This window comes from Mobula birostris, chromosome 9, assembly GCF_030028105.1.
Source record: "Mobula birostris isolate sMobBir1 chromosome 9, sMobBir1.hap1, whole genome shotgun sequence".
Classification (NCBI taxonomy): Eukaryota; Metazoa; Chordata; class Chondrichthyes; order Myliobatiformes; family Myliobatidae; genus Mobula; species Mobula birostris.
In genome coordinates this window covers 6,971,560-6,996,950 of record NC_092378.1, presented here as the reverse complement: position 1 = coordinate 6,996,950, position 25,391 = coordinate 6,971,560, and the positions used below count along the sequence as shown (strand labels likewise).

The following is a 25,391-nucleotide window of genomic DNA, read 5'->3' as shown; positions in this document are numbered from 1 at the left end:
GTATTGGGGGTAAGGTATTGATGTGGATAGAGAATTGGTTGGCAGACAGGAAGCAAAGAGTGGGAATAAATGGGACCTTTTCAGAATGGCAGGCAGTGACTAGTAGGGTACCGCAAGGCTCAGTGCTGGGACCCCAGTTGTTTACAATATATATTAATGACTTGGATGAGGGAATTAAATGCAGCATCTCTAAGTTTGCGGATGACACAAAGCTGGGCGGCAGTGTTAGCTGTGAGGAGGATGCTAAGAGGATGCAGGATGACTTGGATAGGATAGGTGAGTGGGCAAATTCATGGCAGATGCAATTTAATGTGGATAAATGTGAAGTTATCCACTTTGGTGGCAAAAACAGGAAAACAGATTATTATCTGAATGGTGGCCGATTAGGAAAAGGGGAGGTGCAACGAGACCTGGTTGTCATTATACACCAGTCATTGAAAGTGGCCATGCAGGTACAGCAGGCGGTGAAAAAGGCGAATGGTATGCTGGTATTTATAGCAAGAGGATTCGAGTACAGGAGCAGGGAGGTACTACTGCAGTTGTACAAGGCCTTGGTGAGACCACACCTGGAGTATTGTGTGCAGTTTTGGTCCCCTAATCTGAGGAAAGACATCCTTGCCATAGAGGGAGTACAAAGAAGGTTCACCTGATTGATTCCTGGGGTGGCAGAACTTTCATATGATGAAAGACTGGATCAACTAGGCTTATACTAGTTGGAATTTAGAAGATTGAGGGGGGATCTGATTGAAACGTATAAAATCCTAAAGGGTTTGGACAGGCTAGATGCAGGAAGATTGATTCCCGATGTTGGGGAAGTCCAGAACAAGGGGTCACAGTTTGAGGGTAAAGGGGAAGCCTTTGAGGACCGAGATTAGGAAAAACTTCTTCACACAGAGAGTGGTGAATCTGTGGAATTCTCTGCCACAGGAAACAGTTGAGGCCAGATCATTGGCTATATTTAAGAGGGAGTTAGACATGGCCCTTGTGACTAAAGAGATCAACGGGTATGGAGGGAAGGCTGGTACAGGGTTCTGAGTTGGATGATCAGCCATGATCATACTGAATGGCGGTGCAGGCTCAAAGTGCCGATTGGCTTACTCCTGCACCTATTTTCTATGTTTCTATGACCCTCCAAGGGAGAAGTTGTAAAGTTTGATGGCGACAGGCAGGAATGACTTCCTATGACGCTCTGTGCTGCATCTCGGAGGTATGAGTCTCTGGCTGAATGTACTCCTGTGCCCACCCAGTACATTATGTAGTGGATGGGAGACATTGACCAAGATGGCATGCAACTTAGACAGCATCCTCTTTTCAGACACCACCGTGAGAGAGTCCAGTTCCATCCCCACAACATCACTGGCCTTATGAATGAGTTAGTAACTAAAATGTTTATAACTGCAGGAAGTAAACAAAATAAAATCTCAGTTAAAGCTATTTTTGGCAGTGATTAATCTCAATTAGAATCCATAGGATATCTCAACATTATACTTTGTAAGATTTTGCCCTCAAACACTTTCCAGCCACACTGAAAATTAAAACCACTGATTCATCATTTTGGTTATCCTGCTAAATGAAAACAATATGCTCAACACCACCCTAAGCAATAAGGTCTTAGGAAAGATGGGCAACTCTCTGATCTGAAGAAATTTGTTTATGCCAATCCAAAAATAATTTGTAGAACCTGTTATAGTCAATATCTCTCAAATGACAGCTCCACTAATGTGCCAGTTAACTAATGAGGAGCAAAGCTGGAATCAGCATCTAAAGAGGCCTTTTTCAGTCCCAACAGTAGACCACATATGTAAGATATTGAACTGTTATCAAAGGGTTTCAGATTAAAAATTGTATCTAGTATATTCTTATCTGGACTTGTAGGAAATGTATGTAATTGAGATCTTAAAAAATCTCTAATTTGTAAGTATCCAAGAAAGTGAGCGTTCGAAAGGTTAAATTTCGTTGAAAGTTGCACAAGAGAGATTCCCTCCATCAAACAAATCCTGAAATCGTTTAATACCCACTCTATCTCATTCTTTAAAAGACAAGTCAATTAAAGATGGTTTAAAAAAAAATTAGAAAATATGGGACTTGAGAGGGAGAATCTCAATAAACCAAAATGTTTTCTAAACTGTAACCAAATCCTCAATGTATGTTTAACCACCACATTGTCAATTAGTTTATTTAAAGATAAAGGAAGTGAGGATTCAAGTAAAGAAGTAAAGGCCTCTTTAGATAAAATTAAAGGAGATTGGGAAAAGGATTTACAGATTTTCATTTCTGAAGAGAGCTGGAAGATTATTTTAAAATTGATTAATTTTTCATCATAATGTGCTCGTCATTCTTTATTACAATTCAAAGTGGTACACAGAGTTCATATGTCTGAAGACAAGCTCTCCCGTTTCTACACAGATATTTCTCCTTACTGTGATAGATGTACTAATGGAGTGGCCACACTAATTCATATGTTTCGGACATGTCCGAGCCTTGAAAAATTCAGGAAAGATGTATTTCAAACTTTTTCTGCACTTTTCAATGTCAGCTTTAAGCCCAATCCTTTGACTGCCAAGTTTGGTATTGTTGAGGATAGTGCTACAAAATTGAAGCCATCTAATTTGCGGGTATTGGCCTTTATGGCCAGGAGAGCGATCTTGCTCAAATGGAAGGAGGCTGCCCCGCCCACACATGTTCAATGGCTGTCTGACGTTATGTTGTGCCTTGATCTAGAGAAGATTCGTTGTTCGATTTCTGATTCTAAACATGATTTTATAATGTTACGGAGACCCTTTCTGAGTTATTTTCACAATCTTTGAACTGTTATTAAAGTATGGATCTGAGCCATTATTATTATAATATCATATGGTAAGGTATTTTTCTTTTTACTTTTTTTTTACCAACCAGCTCATTTTGGAAGTGGGGTTAGACTTTTTTAATAAAATACAATTATTTTGTTTTATTTCATTTCATAATTCAATCTTTTTTTCTACATGATTGATTTGGAATATGGGATACTGTGATCATATTACTGTGATTTAAATGTAATGTAATTTGTATTATTTACTTGTATCCTTATGAATTTTGTATTTGTATTCATGCAATTTATATAATATCAATAAAAATATTGACAAGGAATCAGCATCCACGTTTCTGATAGATGCCAATCTCGGTAGTTTTTATAATTCAGATGGATTTCATTATTTATTTCTATATTTCAAGTTGCTTTTAAAGCCAGAATATGGCTTTTTCAGCAAAGTGTGACTACATATATAACGGGACAGTTAACCGGGAACCAGTCAGCTGCTTGCCATGGACTGCATTGTGCTTCTCGTGTTTCAAAGTGCACTTACTCTTCCACCTAGAGATCAGCTTCTGCCCGGTTTGCAAAGCCCAGATTAACACACACTTTAACACAAGGAGGCAGAATAGCTTTAACTGCGGATAACACTCAACCCCAAGCTTAGTGGCTATCAAGTGTGTTAGCAACATTGTCCATTTGTGAATGACTTTAAGATTATAGAAAAATTAAAACAATAAAAACACTTGCAAAAATATATTTAAAGTAACTGAATTGACTTCTGTTCACTGCCACTTATTCCTATCCATTTCCACATTCACTGAATTTGCACATGTTCTAACCAGGTACATACCTGGTGATCAGGGATAAATGACGAAGACCACACTACTCCTTTGAACTCCATGAAGAGCTCACAATGCAGTCACTTAACTGCAGCACAAGGTTACACTTCAAACCTGTGCTCCAGACACAACCTTACACTTTGGTAATCTCACCAATTCTTGGGATCTGCATCATGTTTATTTGCCAAGGGAAATCTCGCATGCAATTGTGGTTGTTGTGTACATCCCTCCCTCTGCCAACCCGACGTCGGCGTGTAACATCATTTACACTGTCATAGCCAGATTACAAACCCAGCACCCAAGTGCCCTCATTACCATCTCCGGTCACTTCATCCATGTTACCATGGCTAGAACACTGCCCAACTTCACACAGTATGTGAGCTGTATAACCAGAGGGGAGAGGACTCTGTACACTAACATTAAGGATGCATACAGCTCCTTTCCCCTCCCCCAACTGGGAAGGTCAGATCACAACCTGGTGCATCTAAAACCCTGCTACGTGCCTCTGGTGAAGAGTAAACCTGCAACCTCGAGGGCAGTGAGGAAATGGTCGGAGGAGGCTTATGAGGTGCTCCAGGGTTGTTTTGAGGTGACAGACTGGCAGGCACTCTGTGAGCCACATGGAGAGGATATTGATGGGCTCACAGAGTGCATCACTGATTACATCAACTTCTGTGTGGACTGCAATGTTCCGACAAGAACTGTTCTTCGAGTTATTCAAATAACAAGCCATGGGTGACAAAGGACATTAAGGACATCCTGAACGCAAAAAAGAGAGTGTTTAGAGATGGAAATAGGGAGAAGCTGAGGGCAATACAGAGGGACCTGAAAGCCAGGATCAGGGAGGTAAAGACAGAAGCTTGAGTGGAAACTCCAGCAGAACAACATCAGAGGGGTCTGGAGTGGGATGAGGACCATCACTGGGTTCCGGCAAACTAGCAACAGAGGAGCTGAAGGCAGTATGGACAGGGCCAACGAACTTAACCTGTTCTTTAACAGATTTGACATTGTGGCCCCTGCCCATCCCTCACATGAGCCATCTGTTGTCAGCCCCCAACCAACACATATTCCACTCTCCCCCCCACCCCTCCTCACAGTCCCCCACCCTGCTCTCATGACTATACCCCTCCCCCACACGAAACCACCACGGTGGGCTTCACAGCTGAACAGGTGAGAAGACAGCTGAAACGTCTCAACCCAAGCATGGCTGCAGGACCGGATGGTGTCAGTATCAGGGTGCTCAAAGACTGTGCCCCTCAGCTATGTGGAACACTTAGCCATGTCCTCAACCTGAGCCTGAGGCTCCGCAGGGTTCCTGTGCTGTGGAAGACGTCCTGCCTCGTCCCTGTGCCGAAGACGCCGCACCCCAGCAGCCTCAATGACTACAGACTGGTGGCATTGACCTCCCACATCATGAAGACCCTGGAGAGACTTGTTCTGAAGCTGCTCCAGCCTATGGTCAGTCCACACTTAGATCCCCTCCAGTTCGCCTATCAGCCCTGACTAAGAGTTGAAGATGCCATCGTCTACCTGCTGAACCGTGTCTACGGCCACCTAGACAAGCCAGTGAGCACTGTGAGGGTCATGTTTTTTGACTTCTCCAGTGCATTCAACACCATCCGCCCTGCTCTGCTGGGGGAGAAGCTGACAGCGATGCAGGTGGATGCTTCCCTGGTGTTATGGGTTCTTGATTACCTGACTGGCAGACCACAGTATGTGAGCTTGTAACACTGTGTGTCCGACAGAGTGATCAGCAGCACTGGGGCTCCACAGGGGACTGTCTTGTCTCCCTTTCTCTTCACCATCTACACCTCGGAGTTCAACTACTGCACAGAGTCTTGTCATCTTCAGAAGTTTTCGGATGACTCTGCCATAGTTGGATGCATCAGCAAGGGAGATGAGGCTGAGTACAGGGCTATGGTAGGAAACTTTGTCACATGGTGTGAGCAGAATTATCTGCAGCTTAATGTGAAAAAAACTAAGGAGCTGGTGGTAGACCTGAGGAGAGCTAAGGTACCGGTGACCCCTGTTTCCATCCAGGGGGTCAGTGTGGACATGGTGGAGGATTACAAATACCTGGGGATACGAATTGACAATAAACTGGACTGGTCAAAGAACACTGAGGCTGTCTACAAGAAGGGACAGAGGCATCTCTATTTCCTGAGGAGACTGAGGTCCTTTAACATCTGCCAGACGATGCTGAGGATGCTATATGCGTCTGTGGTGGCCAGTGCGATCATGTTTGCTGTTGTGTGCTGGGGCAGCAGGCTGAGGGTAGCAGACACCAACAGAATCAACAAACTCATTCGTAAGGCCAGTGATGTTGTGGGGATGGAACCGGACTCTTTCACGGTGGTGTCTGAAAAGAGGATGCTGTCCAAGTTGCATGCCATCTTGGACAATGTCTCCCATCCACTACATAATGTACTGGTTGGGCACAGGAGTACATTCAGCCAGAGACTCAATCCACCGAGATGCAACACAGAGCGTCATAGGAAGTCATTCCTGCCTGTGGCCATCAAACTTTACAACTCCCCCCTTGGAGGGTCAGACACCCTGAGCCTATAGGCTGGTCCTGGACTTATTTCTTGGCATAATTTATATATTACTATTTAACTATTTATGGTTTTATTACTATTTAATTAGTTATGGTGCAACTGTAACGAAAACCAATTTCTCCCGGGATCAATAAAGTATGACTATGTACCTATGTTTCAGATAGATATCTGGCCATAAGCTGATTAAGTTGGTCTTTAGATTAAGTCCACTTCATTATTTCTTACGTCTAAATAAGCATTGCAAATAGGTTTTTCATTAACACAATGGGAAATGTTTTAAGCCAGTGTTACAGTTCAACGATACATAGGCAAATCATGGCACTCTACAGCATTAGACATAATCAGAATACTCTCAATTCAGATGAAGTCAAATAGGGTTCTCTTGGTATCAAAGGGAAAGTTTCACTCACAACACCAATGCAAAGCAGACTTCAATCAAAGCTACATAGTTTTAGGGTACCATTAATACAGATAATCAGTGTTTTCCGATATAAAAGTTACTACACTTCAAAAAGTAATATAGAAATAACTTTTCTATTTGAGTAAATAGAAACATTACTTTTATAAATTAATACACTATACCTATACACTGGTAACCAGTTGTAGGATGGATCTTTGTGGTAAAAGTAATCCAGCTGGGTAACTGATTGCTGAGATAATCAAAGGTCTAACTCAATTTCATTGCCAAATGAAAAAAAAAATGGCATCAAGCTGGAAGTTCCAAAATGAGCTGGCTAATTTGTGAACATTGCCAAGAAGTACAACTCTGGCATTCTGGTCACTTTCCCTTCTCAGGCAACATTATTGGAGAGAGAAAAAGGACAGAGTAACCATGTGGATGAATCAAAAACATTACATTATTTCATTAAGGTATTTACTGGTGAGACAGAACATGACAGTGGATGACGACAGAAGCAGTAATATAAGGGCTCATTTGTTTGTTATATGCCATTCTAATACAGGATGGGTGACCCCAGCCGTTACCAATATTCTTCAGAGATTGTCTGCCTGGCATCAGTGATCACATAACCAGGACTTGTGATATGCACCAGCTCCTCGTACGACCACCCACTAAATGCCCCTATGGCTTTCACGTGACCCTGATCCGGGAGGGGGTGCTAAGCAGGTGCTACACCTTGCCACAGGGTGATATGCGGGCTAGCGGAGGGAAGAAGCTCACCTCCACTCCACCACCCCACCACCCAGAGACCATCCTGAGACCATGATTGCCTATATCATGTGATACAGCACACAATGAGACAAAGGAACTTAATATAAATGGGGCTATATCAGTCAAATCACGAGAGGACAAAGAATTAAAGGGAATTGCACCAAAGCAGTTCAAAAGAAAACAGAAAAAAATGGCAGTAGAAGGGATACTATACCTGTTTAATAAGTAAAGGAAAAGTGACAGAATACTGGCTAACAAAAGAAGTCAAAACCAACATAAAAACCAAAGACAGGGCATATAATAGAGCAAAAATTAGTGGGAAGTTAAAAGGATTGGGAAGTTAAAAGGATTGGGAAGCTTTTAAAAAACAACAGAAGGCAAGTAAAAAAAGTCATTAAGGCAAATATGGAATATCAAAGTAAGCTAGCCAATAATATTAAAAAGGATACTAAAAATTCCTTCAGATATATAAAGTATAAAAGAGAGGCAAGAGTGGATATTGGACTGCTAGAAAACGACGCTGGAGAGGTAGTAATGGGGGACAACGAAATAATAGACGGACTGAATAAGTATTTTGCATCAGTGTTCACTGTGGAAGACACTGGCAATAGGTGGAAGTTCCAGGTGTTAGGGGTCATGAAGTGTGTGAAGTTACCATTACTAGAGAGAAGGTTCTATGGAAACTGAAAGATCTGAAGGTAGATAAGTCACCTGGACCAGATGGTGTATACCCCAGAGTTCTGAAAGAGGTGGCTGAAGAGATTGTGGAGGCATTAGTAATGATCTTTCAAGAATCACAAGATTGCAAATGGAAAATTGCAAATGTCACTCCACTCTTCAAGAAGAGAGAGAGGCAGAAGGAAGGGAACTACAGGCCAGTTAGTCTGACCTCAGTAGCTAAGATGTTGGAGTTGATTATTAAGCATGAGGTCTTGGGGTACCTGCAGGCACATGGTAAAATAGGCCATAGTCAGTATGGTTTCCTCAAGGGAAAATCTTGCCGAACAAATTTGTTGGAATTCCTTGAAGTAGCAACAAGCAGGACAGACAAAGGAGAATTGGTTGATGTAGTATACTTAGCTTTTCAGAAGGCCTTTGGCAAGGTGCCACACATGAGGCAGCTTAACAAGCTATGAGCCCATGGTATTACAGGAGAGATTCTAGCATGGATAAAGCAATGACTGATTGGCAGAAGGCAAAGAATGGGAATAAAGGGGGCCTTTTCTGCCTGGCTGCTGGTGACTAGTGGTGTTCCACAGAGGGTCTGTGTTGGGACAAATTCTTTTTACACTATATGTCAATGATTTGGTTGACAGAATTGATGGTTTTGGTGCAAAGTTTGCAGATAATATAAATGTAGCTGGAGGGGCAAGTAATTTTGAGGAAGTAAAGAGGCTACAGAAGAACTTAAACAGATTAGGAGAATGGGCAAAGAAATAGAAGATGGAATACAGTGTCAAGGAGAGTATGCTCATGCACTTAGTGGAAGAATGCAAGGGTTGACCATTTTCTACATGAAGAGAAAGTACAAAAAACTGAGACACAAAGGGACTTGGGATTCTCTAAAGCTTAATTTGTACATTGGGTCTGTGGTGAGGAAGGCAAATGCAATGTTGGCATCATTTCAAGAGGACTAGAATATAAAAGCAAGGATGTAATGTTGAAGCTTTATAAAGCACTGGTGAGGTCTCACTTGGGAGTATTGTAAGGAATTTTGGGCCCCTTATCTTGTAAAGGAAGTGCTGAAACTGGAGAGAGTTCAAAGGAGGTTCACGAAAATGATTTCACGATTGAATGGCTTGTCATATGAAGAGAGTATTGCGCTTTGGATTTCCAGCATCTGCAGAATCTCCATGTTTATGATTTGCTATACCTTATTTCTGCTACTAATATCTATATTTCAATACTTAACACTCAATAATCTTTGTTCAAACAGATTTACCTGGCTATTTGTCATGTATAGTCAGGGGAGCAGACAGGAGATTTTGTGGACGTGAGAAGGACACTCGCATGGGTTGTTGCCTCCCAGGTGCCAGGGTCCGGGATGTCTCTGACTGGGTGCAAGACATCCTGGTACGAGAGGGAAAGCAACCAGAAGTCGTAATACATGTTGGGACCAACGACATAGGCAGGAAGAGGGATGAGGTCCTGAAGTGTGAGTTTCGGGAACTAGGCAGAACGCTGAAGAACAGGACATCAAGGATGGCGTTCTCAGGATTGCTGCCAGTGCTACATGACAGTGATGGTAAGAATTGGAGGAGATGGCAGTTGAATGCGTGGCTGAGGAGTTGGTGCAGGGAGTAGGGTTTTAGATTTTTGGATCATTGGGATCTCTTCTGGGGAAGGTGGGACCTGTACAGATTGGATGGGTTGCACCTGAACTCGAGGGGGAGCAATATCCTTGCAGGTAGGTTTGCTAGCATGGTTCGGGAGGGTTTAAACTAATTTGCAAGGGGGATGGGACTCAGAGCGATAGAGCAGTGAAAGAAGTGCATGGAGTAAAGCCAGATGTAACATATAGAGAGGCTTTGAGGAAAGAGAAGCAGAATAAACGGTGTAAAGACAGTAAGGTAGAAGGGCTGAAATGTGTGTACCTCAATGCAAGAGGCATCAGGAGCAAAGGCGATGAACTGAGAGCTTGGATACATAACATGGAATTGTGATGTAGTGGTCATTACAGAGGGCCAGGGCAGGAATGGATTCTCAATATTCCTGGATTTCAGTGCTTTAAAAGGGATAGAGAGGCGGGGAAAAGGCGAGGAGGGGTGGCATTACTGGTCAGGGATACTATTACAGCTACAGAAAGGGTGGGTAATGTAGCAGGATCCTCTTTTGAGTCAATATGGGTGGAAGTCAGGAACAGGAAGGAAGCAGTTACTCTATTGGGGATATTCTATACGCCCCCTGGTAGCAGCAGAGAAACAGAGGAGCAGATTGGGAGGCAGATTTTGGAAAGGTGCAAAAGTAACAGGGTTGTTATCATGGGTGACTTTAACTTCCCTAATATTGATTGGCACCTGATTAATTCCAAGGGTTTAGATGGGACAGAGTTTGTTAAGTGTGTTCAGGACAGATTCCTGTCACAGTTTGTGGACAGGCCGACCAGGGGGAATGCCATACTAGATCTAGTACTAGGTAATGAACCGGGTCAGGTCACAGATCTCTCACTGGGTGAGCATCTGGGGGACAGTGACCACCGCTCCCTGGCCTTTAGCAAAATCATGGAAAAGGATAGAATCAGAGAGGACAGGAAAATTTTTAATTGGGGAAGGGCAAATTATGAGGCTATAAGGCTAGAACTTGCGGTGTGAATTGGGATGATGTTTTTGCAGGGAAATGTACTATGGACATGTGGTCGATGTTTAGAGATCTCTTGCAGGATATTAGGGATAAATTTGTCCCAGTGAGGAAGATAAAGAATGGTAGGGTGAAGGAACCATGGGTGACGAGTGAGGTGGAAAATCTAGTCAGGTGGAAGAAGGCAGCATACATGAGGTTTAGGAAGCAAGGATCAGATGGGTCTGTTGAGGAATATAGGGAAGCAAGAAAGGAGCTTAAGAAGGGGCTGAGCAGAGCAAGAAGGGGGCATGAGAAGGCCTTGGCAAGTAGGGTAAAGGGAAACCCCAAGACATTCTTCAATTATGTGAAGAAAAAAAGGATGACAGGAGTGAAGGTAGGACCGATTAGAGATAAAGGTGGGAAGATGTGCCTGGAGGCTGTGGAAGTGAGCGAGGTCCTCAATGAATACTTCTCTTCAGTATTCACCAATGAGAGAGAACTTGATGATGGTGAGGGCAATATGAGTGAGGTTGATATTCTGGAGCATGTTGATATTAAGGGAGAGGAGGTGTTGGAGTTGTTAAAATACATTAGGACGGATAAGTCCCCAGGGCCTGACGGAATATTCCCCAGGCTGCTCCATGAGGCGAGGGAAGAGATTGCTGAGACTCTGGCTAGGATCTTTATGTCCTCGTTGTCCACAGGAATGGTACCGGAGGATTCGAAGGAGGCGAATGTTGTCCCCTTGTTCAAAAAAGGTAGTAGGGATAGTCCGGGTAATTATAGACCAGTGAGACTTACGTCTGTGGTGGGAAAGCTGTTGGAAAAGATTCTTAGAGATAGGATCTATAGGCATTTAGAGAGTCATGGTCTGATCAGGGACAGTCAGCATGGCTTTGTGAGGGGCAGATCGTGTCTAACAAGCCTGATAGAGTTCTTTCAGGAGGTGACTAGGCATATAGATGAAGGTAGTGCAGTGAATGTGATCTATATGGATTTTAGTAAGGCATTTGACAAGTTTCCACACGGTAGGCTTATTCAGAAAGTCAGAAGGCATGGGATCCAGGGAAGTTTGGCCAGGTGGATTCAGAATTGGCTTGCCTGCAGAAGGCAGAGGGTCGTGGTGGAGGGAGTACATTCAGATTGGAGGATTGTGACTAGTGGTGTCCCACAAGGATCTGTTCTGGGACCTCTACTTTTTGTGATTTTTATTAACAACCTGGATGTGGGGGTAGAAGGCTGGGTTGGCAAGTTTGCAGATGACACAAAGGTTGGTGGTGTTGTAGATAATGTACAGGATTGTCAAAGATTGCAGAGAGACATTGATAGGATGCAGAAGTGGGCTGAGAAGTGGCAGATGGAGTTCAACCCGGAGAAGTGTGAGGTGGTACACTTTGGAAGGACAAACTCCAAGGCAGAGTACAAAGTAAATGGCAGGATACTTGGAAGTATGCAGGAGCAGAGGGATCTGGGGATACATGTCCACAGATCCCTGAAATTTGCCTCACAGGTGGATAGGGTAGTTAAGAAAGCTTATGGGGCGGTAGTTTTCATATGTCAGGGGATAGAATTTAAGAGTCGCGATGTAATGATGCAGCTCTATAAAACTCTGGTTAGGCCACACTTTGAGTACTGTGTCCAGTTCTGGTCGCCTCACTATAGGAAGGATGTGGAAGCATTGGAAAGGGTACAGAGGAGATTTTCCAGGATGCTGCCTGGTTTAGAGAGTATGCATTATGATCAGAGATTAAGGGAGCTAGGGCTTTACTCTTTGGAGGAAAGGAGGATGAAACGAGACATGATAGAGGTGTACAAGATAATAAGAGGAATAGATAGAGTGGATAGCCAGCGCCTCTTCCCCAGGGCACCACTGCTCGATACAACAGGACATAGCTCTAAGGTAAGGGGTGGGAAGTTCAAGGGGGATATTAGAGGAAGGTTTTTTACTCAGAGAGTGGTTGGTGCCTGGAATGCACTGCCTGAGTCAGTGGTGGAGGCAGATACACTAGTGAAGTTTAAGAGACTACTGGACAGGTATATGGAGGAATTTAAGTTGGTGGCTTATATGGGAGGCAGGGTTTGAGGGTCGGCACAATATTGTGGGCCGAGGGGCCTGTACTGTGCTGTACTATGTTCTATGTTCAATAAACTTGCTTTACTGTGTCTCTTATATTACAAGGATGTCTACATTAATGTAATAATGAAAAGTATAACATATTATTGGCTTTAAGTAGTTTGGAATGTCCTGAAAGGTGCTTTGAAAGTGCCAATTAAAGACAAGTCTTACTAATTTTTCTAAAGCATAACCAGAAGTATTTAGCTTCTTTAAATTTTACATTCTGGGTCACAAAGTGAGATCCTCACTGCTTTACTTGATCTGTGTTATAGCAGAGACCAGAGATTTTGTGAATGAGGTGACAAATAATCTACTCAATTAGTTCTTTGTGGACCTAGATATCTGTTACCAAATGAATAAACATCCTAGCAAACCAACATGAAGAACTTCATGGTGGTCCCAAACTGATGGAATTATAAATATTCAAATTCTAGCTAAAAAAAAAATTAAAAGTCTCTTTTATGGCAAACTCTGGCAAGGACTTGATGTGATTAACAGATTTAAAAGTTCAAAAGAATTGCTATAATTGGTCCTAGCTTCTCACACTTGAGGGAGTCGAGCAAAAATAAAAACAGGCAGCTTTTCCAAAAACTGCTCCTTCTATAAAAATCCCTTTCATACACAGATGATCAGACCCCAGATACAAGCCCCATAATTAAATTGTGTACTGATACCAAAAAGAACTATATCCTAAAAGTGATAAAAATTGAGACAAGAGTACAGCTACAATAACAAATACATATTTTTTTAAGGGCAGCACAACTCTTTACAGTACCAGCAACACGGGTTCAATTCCCTCTGCTGCCTGTAAGAAGTTGTTACGTTCTTCCCATGAACACACGGGCTTTCTCCTAGATGCTCCAGTTTCCTTCCACAGTCCAAAGGCATACCAGTTGGTAAACTAATTGGTCATTGTAAATTGTCCTGTGAATAGGCTAGGATTAAATCGGGGGATTACTGGTTGGCGCGGCTCATAGAGCCAGAAGGACCTGTTCCACAGTGCATCTCAATAAATAAACAGATAAATCCTTACATTCTTTGTCTCTGTATTTGTTAATATTAAGAACTGAGACCTGCACAACCACAAAATATACCCCAAACAACAAAACTGCAGCATGGTACCGTACAGGCCAGATGATTAAGACTACCTTCGGAATGATGTGTAGCTACAGCTCGGAACTTATTGATAACACAGGTAGCGTACTTGAACAGGATTGGAAAATAAGTACAAAGGAAGCCTCAAAACAAACTGTTGCTCTGTTATAACATCCAAGGGCCATTAAATTTTTCCAGTATTTTAATACTTTATTCTTCTGAAACTCAATTTACAATATGCATATTTGTAATGTCATTATTAGAAAGCTGGATGAGTGCTTTTGCACAGGCATACAAGCTCATGCTTAAATTTTAACATGATTATCTACAATGCTGCAAGTTCAAAGTTGAGCTTTTAACAGAAAAAAAGCTGCTAACAATTTACTTACCCAGACTTGGCCATTAATGTTCCCAGTCTCACCCTTAGTGTCATGAATTCAATCATATTTTTAAAGTTTTTCGTCTGATCATTGAACAGCCATTTTATAGTTTCACCCTGGAAGGGAAAAAGAAAGAAGATTTCATGCACCAAACAATGGGCAATGCTTCATAAACACTTCATGAATGCAATCACATATTGCGTGCTTGTTTTCTTGTAGATTTGCCCTCTTTTTAAATAGCACTAAGATAACGTGCAAAAACAAGTCTTTAATCCTCATAAATGTAGTTTGAGGAATGAGAACAGGGTTTAGAATTAAATTAAAAGAGAATTCTGGTGTTCAAATAACTCAGTAATTACACTTTCACATTCCATACAGTACAGCACCAAACACAGCTTAGGCAGTGGATCTACGGCTATTTAAGTGTTTATTCAATGTATAATTGAACTACAACATGTTCTGCAAGTTAGCAAGTTTGATCCTTAAGCTGTTACAAATGAACTAGCTTCCACCATAATACAAATGGCCAAGAAACCCTTCTGCATGGGAGGAAATATCATCTCTAACTCCCCCTTCCCATCACACCAGAAATCAGCAGATTAGCAAAGGAGTGACTTCATATAGTCAGAATCCACACTAAAAATTACTGAACAGGTTTAAACATTAATAAATAATTAGTAAAGGAAAATCCCTGGTCCCTATGAAATGGTGTTCCAATGTCTCTGGAAAAGGGGATGAGGAAAACCAAAAATCCTCCATCCTGGCCAATATCTTGAACCAATGATAAATGCAGGAAGCAGTAACAGGGTCTTCCTGTTTAGCATAACCAACATGTCTTCAGTAGACGAGAGACTAGAAAATTTTCACTGTGTTGTGCACTACCATCCAGGAAAACGTCTGCAATAGAAAAGTCATAGAAAAATACAGTACAGAAACAGGCCTTTTAGCCCATCTAATCTATGCCAAACCATTTAAACTGTCCAGTCCTATCGACGTATGAGGATCATAGCCCTACATACCTCTACCATCCAGGTACCTCTCCAAACTTCTCTTAAATTATGAAATCAAGCTCACATGCACCACTTGGCTGGCAACTCGTTCCACACTCTCATGACCCTCTGAGTGAAGTTTCCCCTCATGTCCCCCTTAAACATTTCACCTTTCACACTTAACCCATGATCTCTAGTTGTTATCCCATCCAGCCTCTGGGAAAAAGCCTGCTTGCATTTACCCTATCTCTACTCCTCATAATTCTGTATACCTCCATCAAATCTCCTCTCAATTTTCTATGTTTCAAAGAATAAAGTTCTAACCTATGTAATATTTCCTTATAACTGAGGTCCTCCAGACCCAGCAACATCCTTATAAATTTTCTCTGTACTCTTTCAACCTTATTTACATCTTTCCTGTAGGTAGGTGACCAAAACTGCAAACAATGCCTCAGATTAGGCCTCACCGACATCTTTTAGACTTCCAGGAGGAGTACAACTTTGTTGTGGCTTGGAGGCTTGCATGCCTCAATGACCCAGACAGCTATATATTGACTGGCATCAGGGCCTTGTGCTTTGGCTCGCAGTAGGGTCACCAATGCCAAAAGGGTCAAAGAGTGGAGGCCAGACTGAGGGGTCCACAAATCCTCCAAATTTGGTGGTTCAGCTCAGGGCTAACAACCCTGCCTGGTTAAAATAAAATTGTTACAAAAACAGGAATGAAGAATTGTTCTACATCTGTGTGTGATGGTATGGACAGACAGAGATGGAAGACCTTCACTGCTATCCTAAAGCCCAGCAGTATAATGGGCAGGAAGTAATGTCTTATACAACTTCCCATTTCCTGTATTCAATGCTTGATTTATTTAGAATTACCTTAAAATCAATTTTGAAAATGAAATGTCCTATTTACTACTGTAAAGCCAGACTGCACACTAACTGTTTAGAATTATAAATCAATAAACTCTTCAATTTTTTACAATAATATGCACCATTTTGCCATTAAGCTTCACCATCTATATTAACTTGCATTTCCAGAACTAACACAAATCCCTATATTCGCAGGCTGAACAGGAAAAATACAGATTACTTCAGCTGGGTACAAATAGCACCGAACAATAAACAAGTCAAGGAAATTAAAGTTAATTCATGTTCTAAAATTTTCCATAAAGCTCACAATTTTGGCCTCAGTTTTACAACACCATTGTTGTTTTAATTCCTTCAGCAGTTATCTTGAATTAGAAATTGTGCTTTATCAACGATCAGGCATCAGATTATTATACAATATAGCCAGATCATGTTCATGCGATAACTCTAGAACATTCAACAACTCAAAAAGCATTTTATACAACAGATAAAGAATCCATATTAGACAAAATCACCAACAGCAGGAAAGCTGCTAAGGTCTATTGTATCAATTTACATGGCATTATCTACCACATGCAAGGCACAAGTCAGCTCATGATGAAACACCCTTCACTTTCTTGGATTAAGTCCAACTCTAAATCCTCTCAAGCAGCTCAGTATCATCCAAGACAACCGAGTCTAAGTGATTGACTCCTTATCCACCACCTTAAGTATTTGTTCACTCCACCACCAGTGTAAAACGCATCCTGTCTACAAAATAGAGTATACCGCAGTTATTTCAATCAGCTTATTTTATTCCCAAAACAACACACATCAAAATGCTGGAGGAACTCAGCAGGCCAGGCAGTATCTACGGAAAAGAGTACAGCTGATGTTTCAGGCTGAGATCCACAGCACTATCTTCAAGTTCTCCGTATCAGGCAGACCTCTGATACCGCACCGGAGGTTTGATATTTTCCTTTGAATGGGTTTCATGGTTTTCTGTTTCATGGCTGTCAGTGGGAAGACAAATCTCAGTGTTGTATGCTGCATACATTGATAAACGTACTTTGAATCTTTGGATAAAAATGTTAATTAAATCTGATCATTTAAAAAATTTGACCTGTAAACGGGTCAAGTAAATTTACTACGCCAATCCAAATTATTTTATTTTCTTTAGATAGAGGTGCCCCTATTGTATATACAGTAATGATCTCTTTGACAAACTTTTCAAATGAAAAGCAATGAAGTGTTAAAGATACATCAGTAATAACCTGTGGCAGAATAACTGGCAGACCAGTGATCAAAGTGGTTTGTCAAGCAGTTTATTCAGATAAACTGCAAGATTAACTCATTTTACTGATTTTTTGAAATATAGCAGACAGGAATTTTTCTCTAGTTATGGTTGTTTCTTCCCCTACACATCTCCCAGCAAACACACAGCAATTGTTTTTAAATAATTATATATTAAACCACACCTTCCTTCTGGCAAATGTTCCAGGCATAGCTCATTTAAAATTTTGGGCACCTGATCAATCAAAATGGTTGGGGTTATGTATAGCGTTAATCTCCCTCTAAAGTGCTTGCAGTAAATAGGATAGTTGTTAGTTCAGACTGAGCTGCTTGGGTAGATGGACAACAAATTAGCAGAGATGAAAAAAGCAATGGCTTTGTATGTAAATTCCTCATAATAGTCACATACTAGCAGCTGACAATGTATTTTTTTAAATGAAGGGTAATGATGTCCTGAATAAGGTTGCAGCAACTCTAGTGATCTACATATACTCAGGAACTGTAGCTTATATTAATAATAAATCTCCTAAAAAAAACACTAAGTGAATTTTTAGTGGTATTTCCAATACTATATTTATTTAGTGTGATAGGACCGATATATTTTGGCAGCTCTTAATACCATTAAATCCCTCTTTCCTTTTGTATTACAAAAGTACAATACCAAAATTAAGTAAATAATCTTTGGCTGTAACAAATCTAAGCATTTTTCCCTGGACCTTAACAAAACTAATAATGAACCAAGACTGGTTTCTCAACCCACTTTTTTCCGAATGTAATCAGACAGAAAACAATGAATTACCATTTTCCTGAAGAAATCATCTTTACATGACAAATAACAAGAGATTTTATTTTTTTATGGGAGATCATAGAAAATGGCATGGAGCACTTTAGTCCTCAAGGGTCTTCACAGTCCATACCAAGCCTCATACTTAGTTTGAACTTCTTGATATTCCATCTTTTTTGAACTGGTATTTCCCGTTCAAAATAATTTGTCATTTCTACAATATCAAACAGTACCATACCCAACAAACTGAATGACTTCATCCCACGCCATAAATTTCTAAGATTTTAAGACATTGTTTATTAACCTTTTTCTCCATTGGGAAAATCTTAAAATTAGTCTCTCACGATATTGATAGAAGCTGCTGGAAATGATCACAATTTTTTTTCTGTTAATTTTAATAATTTTGTCAATCTCTCCAAAGGAAGCCCTTAACATCTTCAACTACAAATAAAACACATGTTTAATTTTTCTTTAATTGCAATCTTTCAGTTTTAGCAGCATCCTTGTCAAATTATTCTCCATTTGTATATACTCTTTCCTATGGTAGCTGCACAAAAACATCATCTGATTACACCGTTTTGGGATCTCAACAAACACAATTGGCAGAATAACTACTCAAGTGCCTGAAAGCTCTGGTGTGGCAGCCATCAGTTCCAAAGAAATTTTACTCAGTTTTAAAAGAACTACATGTTACTTATTTTAGCATTACCTAGACCAGCAGTCCCCAACCACCGGGCCACAGACCGGTACTGGGCCGCAAAGCATGTGCTACCGGGCCGCGAGGCAACGATACAAGCAAGCCAGCGAATGGTATGCTGGCATGCAAATGGTATGCTGGCATTTATAGCGAGAGAATTAGAGTACAGGAGCAGGGAGGTACTACTGCAGTTGTACAAGGCCTTGGTGAGACCACACCTGGAGTATTGTGTGCAGTTTTGGTCCCCTAATCTGAGGAAAGACATCCTTGCCATAGAGGGAGTACAAAGAAGGTTCACCAGATTGATTCCTGGGATGGCAGGACTTTCATATGAAGAAAGACTGGATGAACTGGGCTTGTACTCGTTGGAATTTAGAAGATTGAGGGGGGATCTGATTGAAACATATAAAATCCTAAAGGGTTTGGACAGGCTAGATGCAGGAAGATTGTTCCCGATGTTGGGGAAGTCCAGAACAAGGGGTCACAGTTTGAGGATAAAGGGGAGCCTTTCAGGACCGAGATTAGGAAAAACCTCTTCACACAGAGAGTGGTGAATCTGTGGAATTCTCTGCCACAGGAAATAGTTGAGGCCAGTTCATTGGCTATATTTAAGAGGGAGTTAGATATGGCCCTTGTGGCTACGGGGATCAGGGGGTATGGAGGGAAGGCTGGGGCGGGGTTCTGAGTTGGATGATCAGCCATGATCATAATAAATGGCGGTGCAGGCTCGAAGGGCCGAATGGCCTACTCCTGCACCTATTTTCTATGTTTTCCTCATTCCCTGTCATGCACTGTTGAACTTGAACATAGGGTTGCCAACTGTCCCATATTTGCAGGGACATCCCGTACATTGGGCTAAATTGGTTTGTCCCATATGGACTGCCCTTGTCCTGTATTTCCCCCGCTAATGTAGAGCGTTCCTATGAAACCTTTCGTGCCGAAATGGCGTGAAGCCAAGAAGCAATTACCATTAATTTATATGGGAAAAATTTTTGAGCATTCCCAGACCCAAAAAATAACCTACAAAATAACACATAAAACCTAAAATAACACTAACTTATAGTAAAGGCAGGAATGATATGATAAATACACAGCCTATATAAAGTAGAAATAATGTATGTACAGTATAGTCAGGAAGATTAAGCCAAAACCGATTTGTGGAAAAAATCAGCACATACGCGCACACAGATGTCCACGCAAGGCTTCATGGTCATGGTAGTCCTTCCTGGGGTAAACACAAGTGTCTCGGGATTTGACTGCTACTTTTGTCCCTTATTTGGGAGTGAGAAAGTTGGCAATCCTCACTGTAAAAGACATGTTGAGGTGAGTTTAACCCTACTTGAACCCCCCCCCCCCGGATTGGCCGGTCCGCAAAAATATTGTCAATATTAAACCGGTCCGTGGTGCAAAAAAGGTTGGGGAGCCCTGACATAGACGTATCAATAGTCACTACTGACTGCATTTGACACAAGAGTAAAAAAAGTATCATTTTTTACTTCAAATTGCTAACGCCCCAACAGCCACTTTTGGAAGGCCCATAAGCACCAGTCTTTGCAGTACTTCCATAGTCACATGGTCCCAATCTGAAAAAGACCTGTTAATTCCTGTTTTTCTTTTGCTTTCTGTTCATTAATCATCATGGGATTCATTTTGAATTCCACAGACTTTAATCTTCCTGACCAATCTCTGGTATGAAATCTTTATGAAAAGCCTTCCAAAAATATGAATATACTGCATCAACTAGTCCTCCCTTATCTATTCATAGTCACTTCCCAATGAATTTCAAGGGATTAGTCAATTTTTCTTTCATATATCCATGCTGACAAGAATTACTGAAACAATGAGAGTAGTCTAATAGTTCTTGAATAGCACATGACTTCTTGAATATTTCTTCAACTACATATGAACAGTGTAACTAAGGCAGGTTATATTTAAAAACAGATACATCCCCATCACTCCTAATAAGTTGCTATAGATACCTTTGAGTGCTCTTCCTGAACAAAAATCAACTGAAAATAAATACCAATTCATGATTAAATTTGTGATTAAAAATTCATGATTGCTGAACCTCTAGATCTAGTTGCCTGTCAATTTGCATCTACTTGGTTCTTTGTTTCAAAAATTAATTACATTGTTGCCCCTGGCTGATTTCCTTTTATCTAAACATTCATTGAATGGTAATCATTTCACCACACCTATAATATGTACCAGAAATCCTATCATTCATTTAAGCCTTGCAGCATTCCATATAAAGCTAAATTTTGGTCTGAAGTAGATGTTGTTCCAGCTTCAGGCAACAAAGCACCTACTGTTTTCCTAACGATGGCCAAATTCTTCAAAAAATATTGGGGGGAGAAAAAGCATGCACAGGGTCACCAACATGTACTGAATTCTACCAATATCAGAACATTTTTCAGCTGCAATCATTCCATAATGTTCAAAGGCTTCTGCATGGGCCACATTTTCACAGCTGCATGCTGTCAAAATGTAGCAATCAGGTTATTAATTTGATACAGTCTTTGGCAACAACAATGGAACTGAAATCAGAATAAACCAAACACTCCAGAATACTGCAGTCAGTTGAACAGAGGAAAGGAGATACCTTCCTTCTCTGCTTCTGTTGTGTTTCTGTGTAATTTTCAGCATGGGGGGAGTAATGCTAATCTCAGAAATTTCAGTAAGTAGAGCAGTTAGAAAACATGGTCTGATAAACACTCCACCACCGAAGTTCTTTTCCAAAACAGTGAATTAAGTTAAATAATTAAGCACTATGAATATTTTATGTGCAGACATTGTATTAGTAAATATGGACAAAAACTCAAAAGGTATCATGGCAACATTTAAATTCCAGTAAAAATGGTGCTGGTAAATCTATTCAAATACCCCCATGGGCTCATTTAACAAATACAATACAAAGACCATCTTGAAGCGCCTATTGTTATTTTTCCATTTATGGGGAGCATTGAACTTTGACCTGCTGTCTTGGCTTCAATTGGGAAATGATGACTATTTTAAACCTTGTACAGCAGTACTTTGACAGTGAAAGAGACGTGCTATTAACTCTGAAAATATTGAACCACCCTTCTTTCTCATATCACCTATAATAATTTCTAAGCAACTCAACAGTGCGCTTCTGCAATAGGATTTTGTTGACCAGCACAGAGGGCTCAGTTTATCCATCCCTCGGTTGTCTATCCAGACACGAGACTAACAAATTTGAAGAGGCTGGTGCTTTTGCAATTCTTGTGAAACATTTTATTTGCCAGAAGCAAGGTTGCAGTCAGGGGCAATGGTCGAAAAAATAACTGTCCATTTTGATTTCTACAGATTTGTCTCAGCATTCAGAAATTCTTTTGACTTTTATGATAAATGTATCCACATACTGAACATGCCATTGCAGTGAGTCACCTACTTGGTGTTTCTTCCTGTTCCTGCACCCTCACTTCTGGTTTCTAGGAATTATCATTGGCACCTTTGGTGATGTCGTTCAAAAATGTAGTATCAGGTTTGTAATGTATAATGTATTATTTGTAATAATCTGGATTCTGAGATCCAGATGTTTCACAGTTGAAGTAGATCTCTCAACCACTTCTAAGGCGATGCACCAACCCAAATTGGAGAGCGAGATGTTTGCTTCAATTAAATGTTAGAACAGTGAGAAAATAAACAAGCTGCTGTAAGAGAGGGGAGATGAAGAGCTTTCACCAGGAGATGATATCTGTTCAGGGTATATATCTAGAAAGTTATCCTACCAGCAGTAAGTCAGTTCGGAACAATGTGAAACATGTTCAGGTAGCTCCACTATTATGTAGATTTTCTTAATGTATATTGGTTATAATATGATTGGTGCATTTAAGGAACACCATCTTCATTACCTGGGCCACTTTGTTTATAACATAACCTTTAAAATCTATATTTGAAGGCAAATACAGTCTGTTCTGCTATAATGCAACTTTCTAAAACATGGAGTTTTTTCTTAAGAATACAAGTGTAACATTACAGTATTTAAGAGTATTCTTGGAAGTCAACCATTTGTTCCAGCAATGTCAGATCATCACAGCCGTGATCTGTGGTTAAACTCTTTCCAGGTTTGTAGTGCACTTATTTACAAACTCTCACCATCAGTAGTTCAAGGTGAAAAAGGTGGTCAGTAGCCCTCTCTATTCAAAAATTACTACCAGTGATCGACAGGCAAAGCAGGGACACAGCTTTACATGGCTTCCAGTTTATCCAAGATGCCAGATGCCAATTACATCACACAAAGCTACTTGCAGGCACCATGTCAAACTGAAGATGCATCATAACTGAAAGGGAATTCAAAGTTCTAAAGTTCAAAGTAAAGTTTATCAGAGTACATAAGTATTACCAGGTACAACGCTGAGATTCTTTTTCCGTGAGCATACTTAGCAAATCTATAGATCAGTAACTGTAAACTGAAACATCAGGAACTATACACTGCGACTGCTGAAGCACCCAGGCAACAGTTGTTGTACGCACAGTCTCTCCCATCTCAGCTACTAAAGCTTGTAACTCCTCCAGATTTTTCAAAGGTCTCTTGATGCCCTCCCTCACTAGTTGTCTTCTTACACAATCACCCAGTTTTTGACGACGGCCTACTCTAGGCAGATTTACAGCTGTGCCATATTCTTTCCATTTCTAAATGATTGACTTAATTGTACTCCAAGGGATATTCAGTGACTTGGAAATTTTCTTGTATCTACATCCTGACGTGCTTTTCAATAACTTTTTCACGGAATTGCTTGAAGTGTTCTTTTGGCTTCATGGTGTAATTTTTGCCAGGATACTGACTCACCAACAGTTGGACCTTCCAGATACAGGTGTATTTTTACTGCGATCCATTGAAAGACATTGACTGTACCCAGGTGATCTCCATTTAACTATCAGATTTCTAAACCAATTGGCTGCAGCAGTGATGATTTGGTGTGACATATTAAGGTGGGGTGACTAGTTATGGAATCAATTATTTCGTGTTTTCTATTTGTAATTAATTTAATCACTTTGTAGAGATCTGTTTTCACTTTGACACGAAAGTCTTTTTCTGTTGATCGGTGTCAAAAAAAACCAAATTAAATCCACTGTGATTCAATGTTGTAAAACAATAAAACATGAAAACTTCCGGGGGGGGGGTGAATACTTTTAATAGGTACTGTAAATAAATAGCAACATATAACAAGCATGAAGTAACAATGTAACAGAGTTCTTAAATGAAATTATCCCCTTATGTTCAAGAGCCTGATGGTTGAGGGGTTGATGGTTAACTGTTCCTGAACCTGGTGGTGTGAGTCCTGAGGCACCTGTACCTTCTACCTGTTGGCATCAGCGAAAAAAGAGCATGGCCTGGGTGGTGGGGATCTCTGATGATGGATGCTGCCTTCTTATGGTAATATTTCACGTAGATGTGCTCAGTGGTTGGGAGGGTTTTACCCTTGATGTACTGGGCTGAATCCACTACCTTTTGTGTTGCCATTCCAGGCTGTAATACAGCTGGAGAACACACTTTCCACCACATATCTATAGAGGTTTGCAAAGGTTTTCGATGACATGCCGAACCTCTGCAGACTCCTGAGGAAGTAGAGGTGCTGTCATGCTTTCTTTGCAATTATATTTATATGATGGGTCCCAGACAGGTCGTCTGAGATAATGACACCCAGGAATTTAAAGTTGCTGACCCTCTCCACCTCTGATCCTCCAGTGACTATTGGTTCATGGATCTCTGGTTTCCCTCTCCAGAAGTCTACAATCAGTTCCTTGGTCTTATTGTCATTGAGTGAGAGGTTGTTGTTTTTGCACCACTCAGCCAAGTGTTCAATCTCCTTTCTGGATGCTGATTCATCACTCCCTTTGATACAGCCCACAACAGTGGTGTCATCAGCAAATTTGTATATGGTGTTGGAGCTGTATTCAGCCACACAGTCATAGGTGTAAAGCGAGTAGAGCAGGGGACTAAGCATACATTCGTGCGGTGCTCCTATGCTGATGGAGATTGTGGAGGAGATGTTTTTGCCAATCTGGACTGACTGGTATCTAGATCCAATTGCACGACATCCAACCCGCGTATGACCATAGACAGTGGATCATCTTAGACAATGCCTGGTATGCTGGCAGCAGTCAAGTTGGCTTTATACTGTGACAATGGCATAAAGAAGACATCAGAGCCAGGATCAGCTTTATCACTGCTGTATGTTGTGAAATTTGCTTCCTTTGCTGCAGTAGCACAATGCAATAAATAAGAGAAAAAAAAGAATGACTATAATATTATATATATAAAAATAAAAACATGGCTTTAGTTACATACATAATACCCATATAAAAACAAAACAGCTAAATTAAATAAGTAGTCCAAAAATAGAAATAGGTAATAAGAGGGGAAGAAGCTATTCCCAAATCATTGAGGGTGTGCCTTCAAGCTTCCGTATCTCCTTCCTGATGGGAAGGAGGCACAACCTGGGTGCTGGATCACATAGACTTGCTGACGACATGGCTCAAGAATCAAAAGCACAATCCATGGGTAGTACGTATGCAACTAAAGCCA

At 40.9% G+C, this 25,391-nt stretch overlaps 1 protein-coding gene across 5 annotated transcripts in view; it reads right to left on the bottom strand.

Annotated features, from left to right (window-relative positions):
* Positions 1 to 25,391, bottom strand: part of frs2a (fibroblast growth factor receptor substrate 2a) — a 118,671-nt gene that overhangs the window by 46,768 nt on the left and 46,512 nt on the right. For all 5 annotated transcript variants that reach the window (XM_072267451.1, XM_072267450.1, XM_072267455.1 and 2 more), the window contains one exon: positions 14,239 to 14,345. The gene's annotated coding sequence lies outside the window, so the exon portion shown is untranslated. The remainder of the gene's footprint in view (positions 1 to 14,238; positions 14,346 to 25,391) is intronic.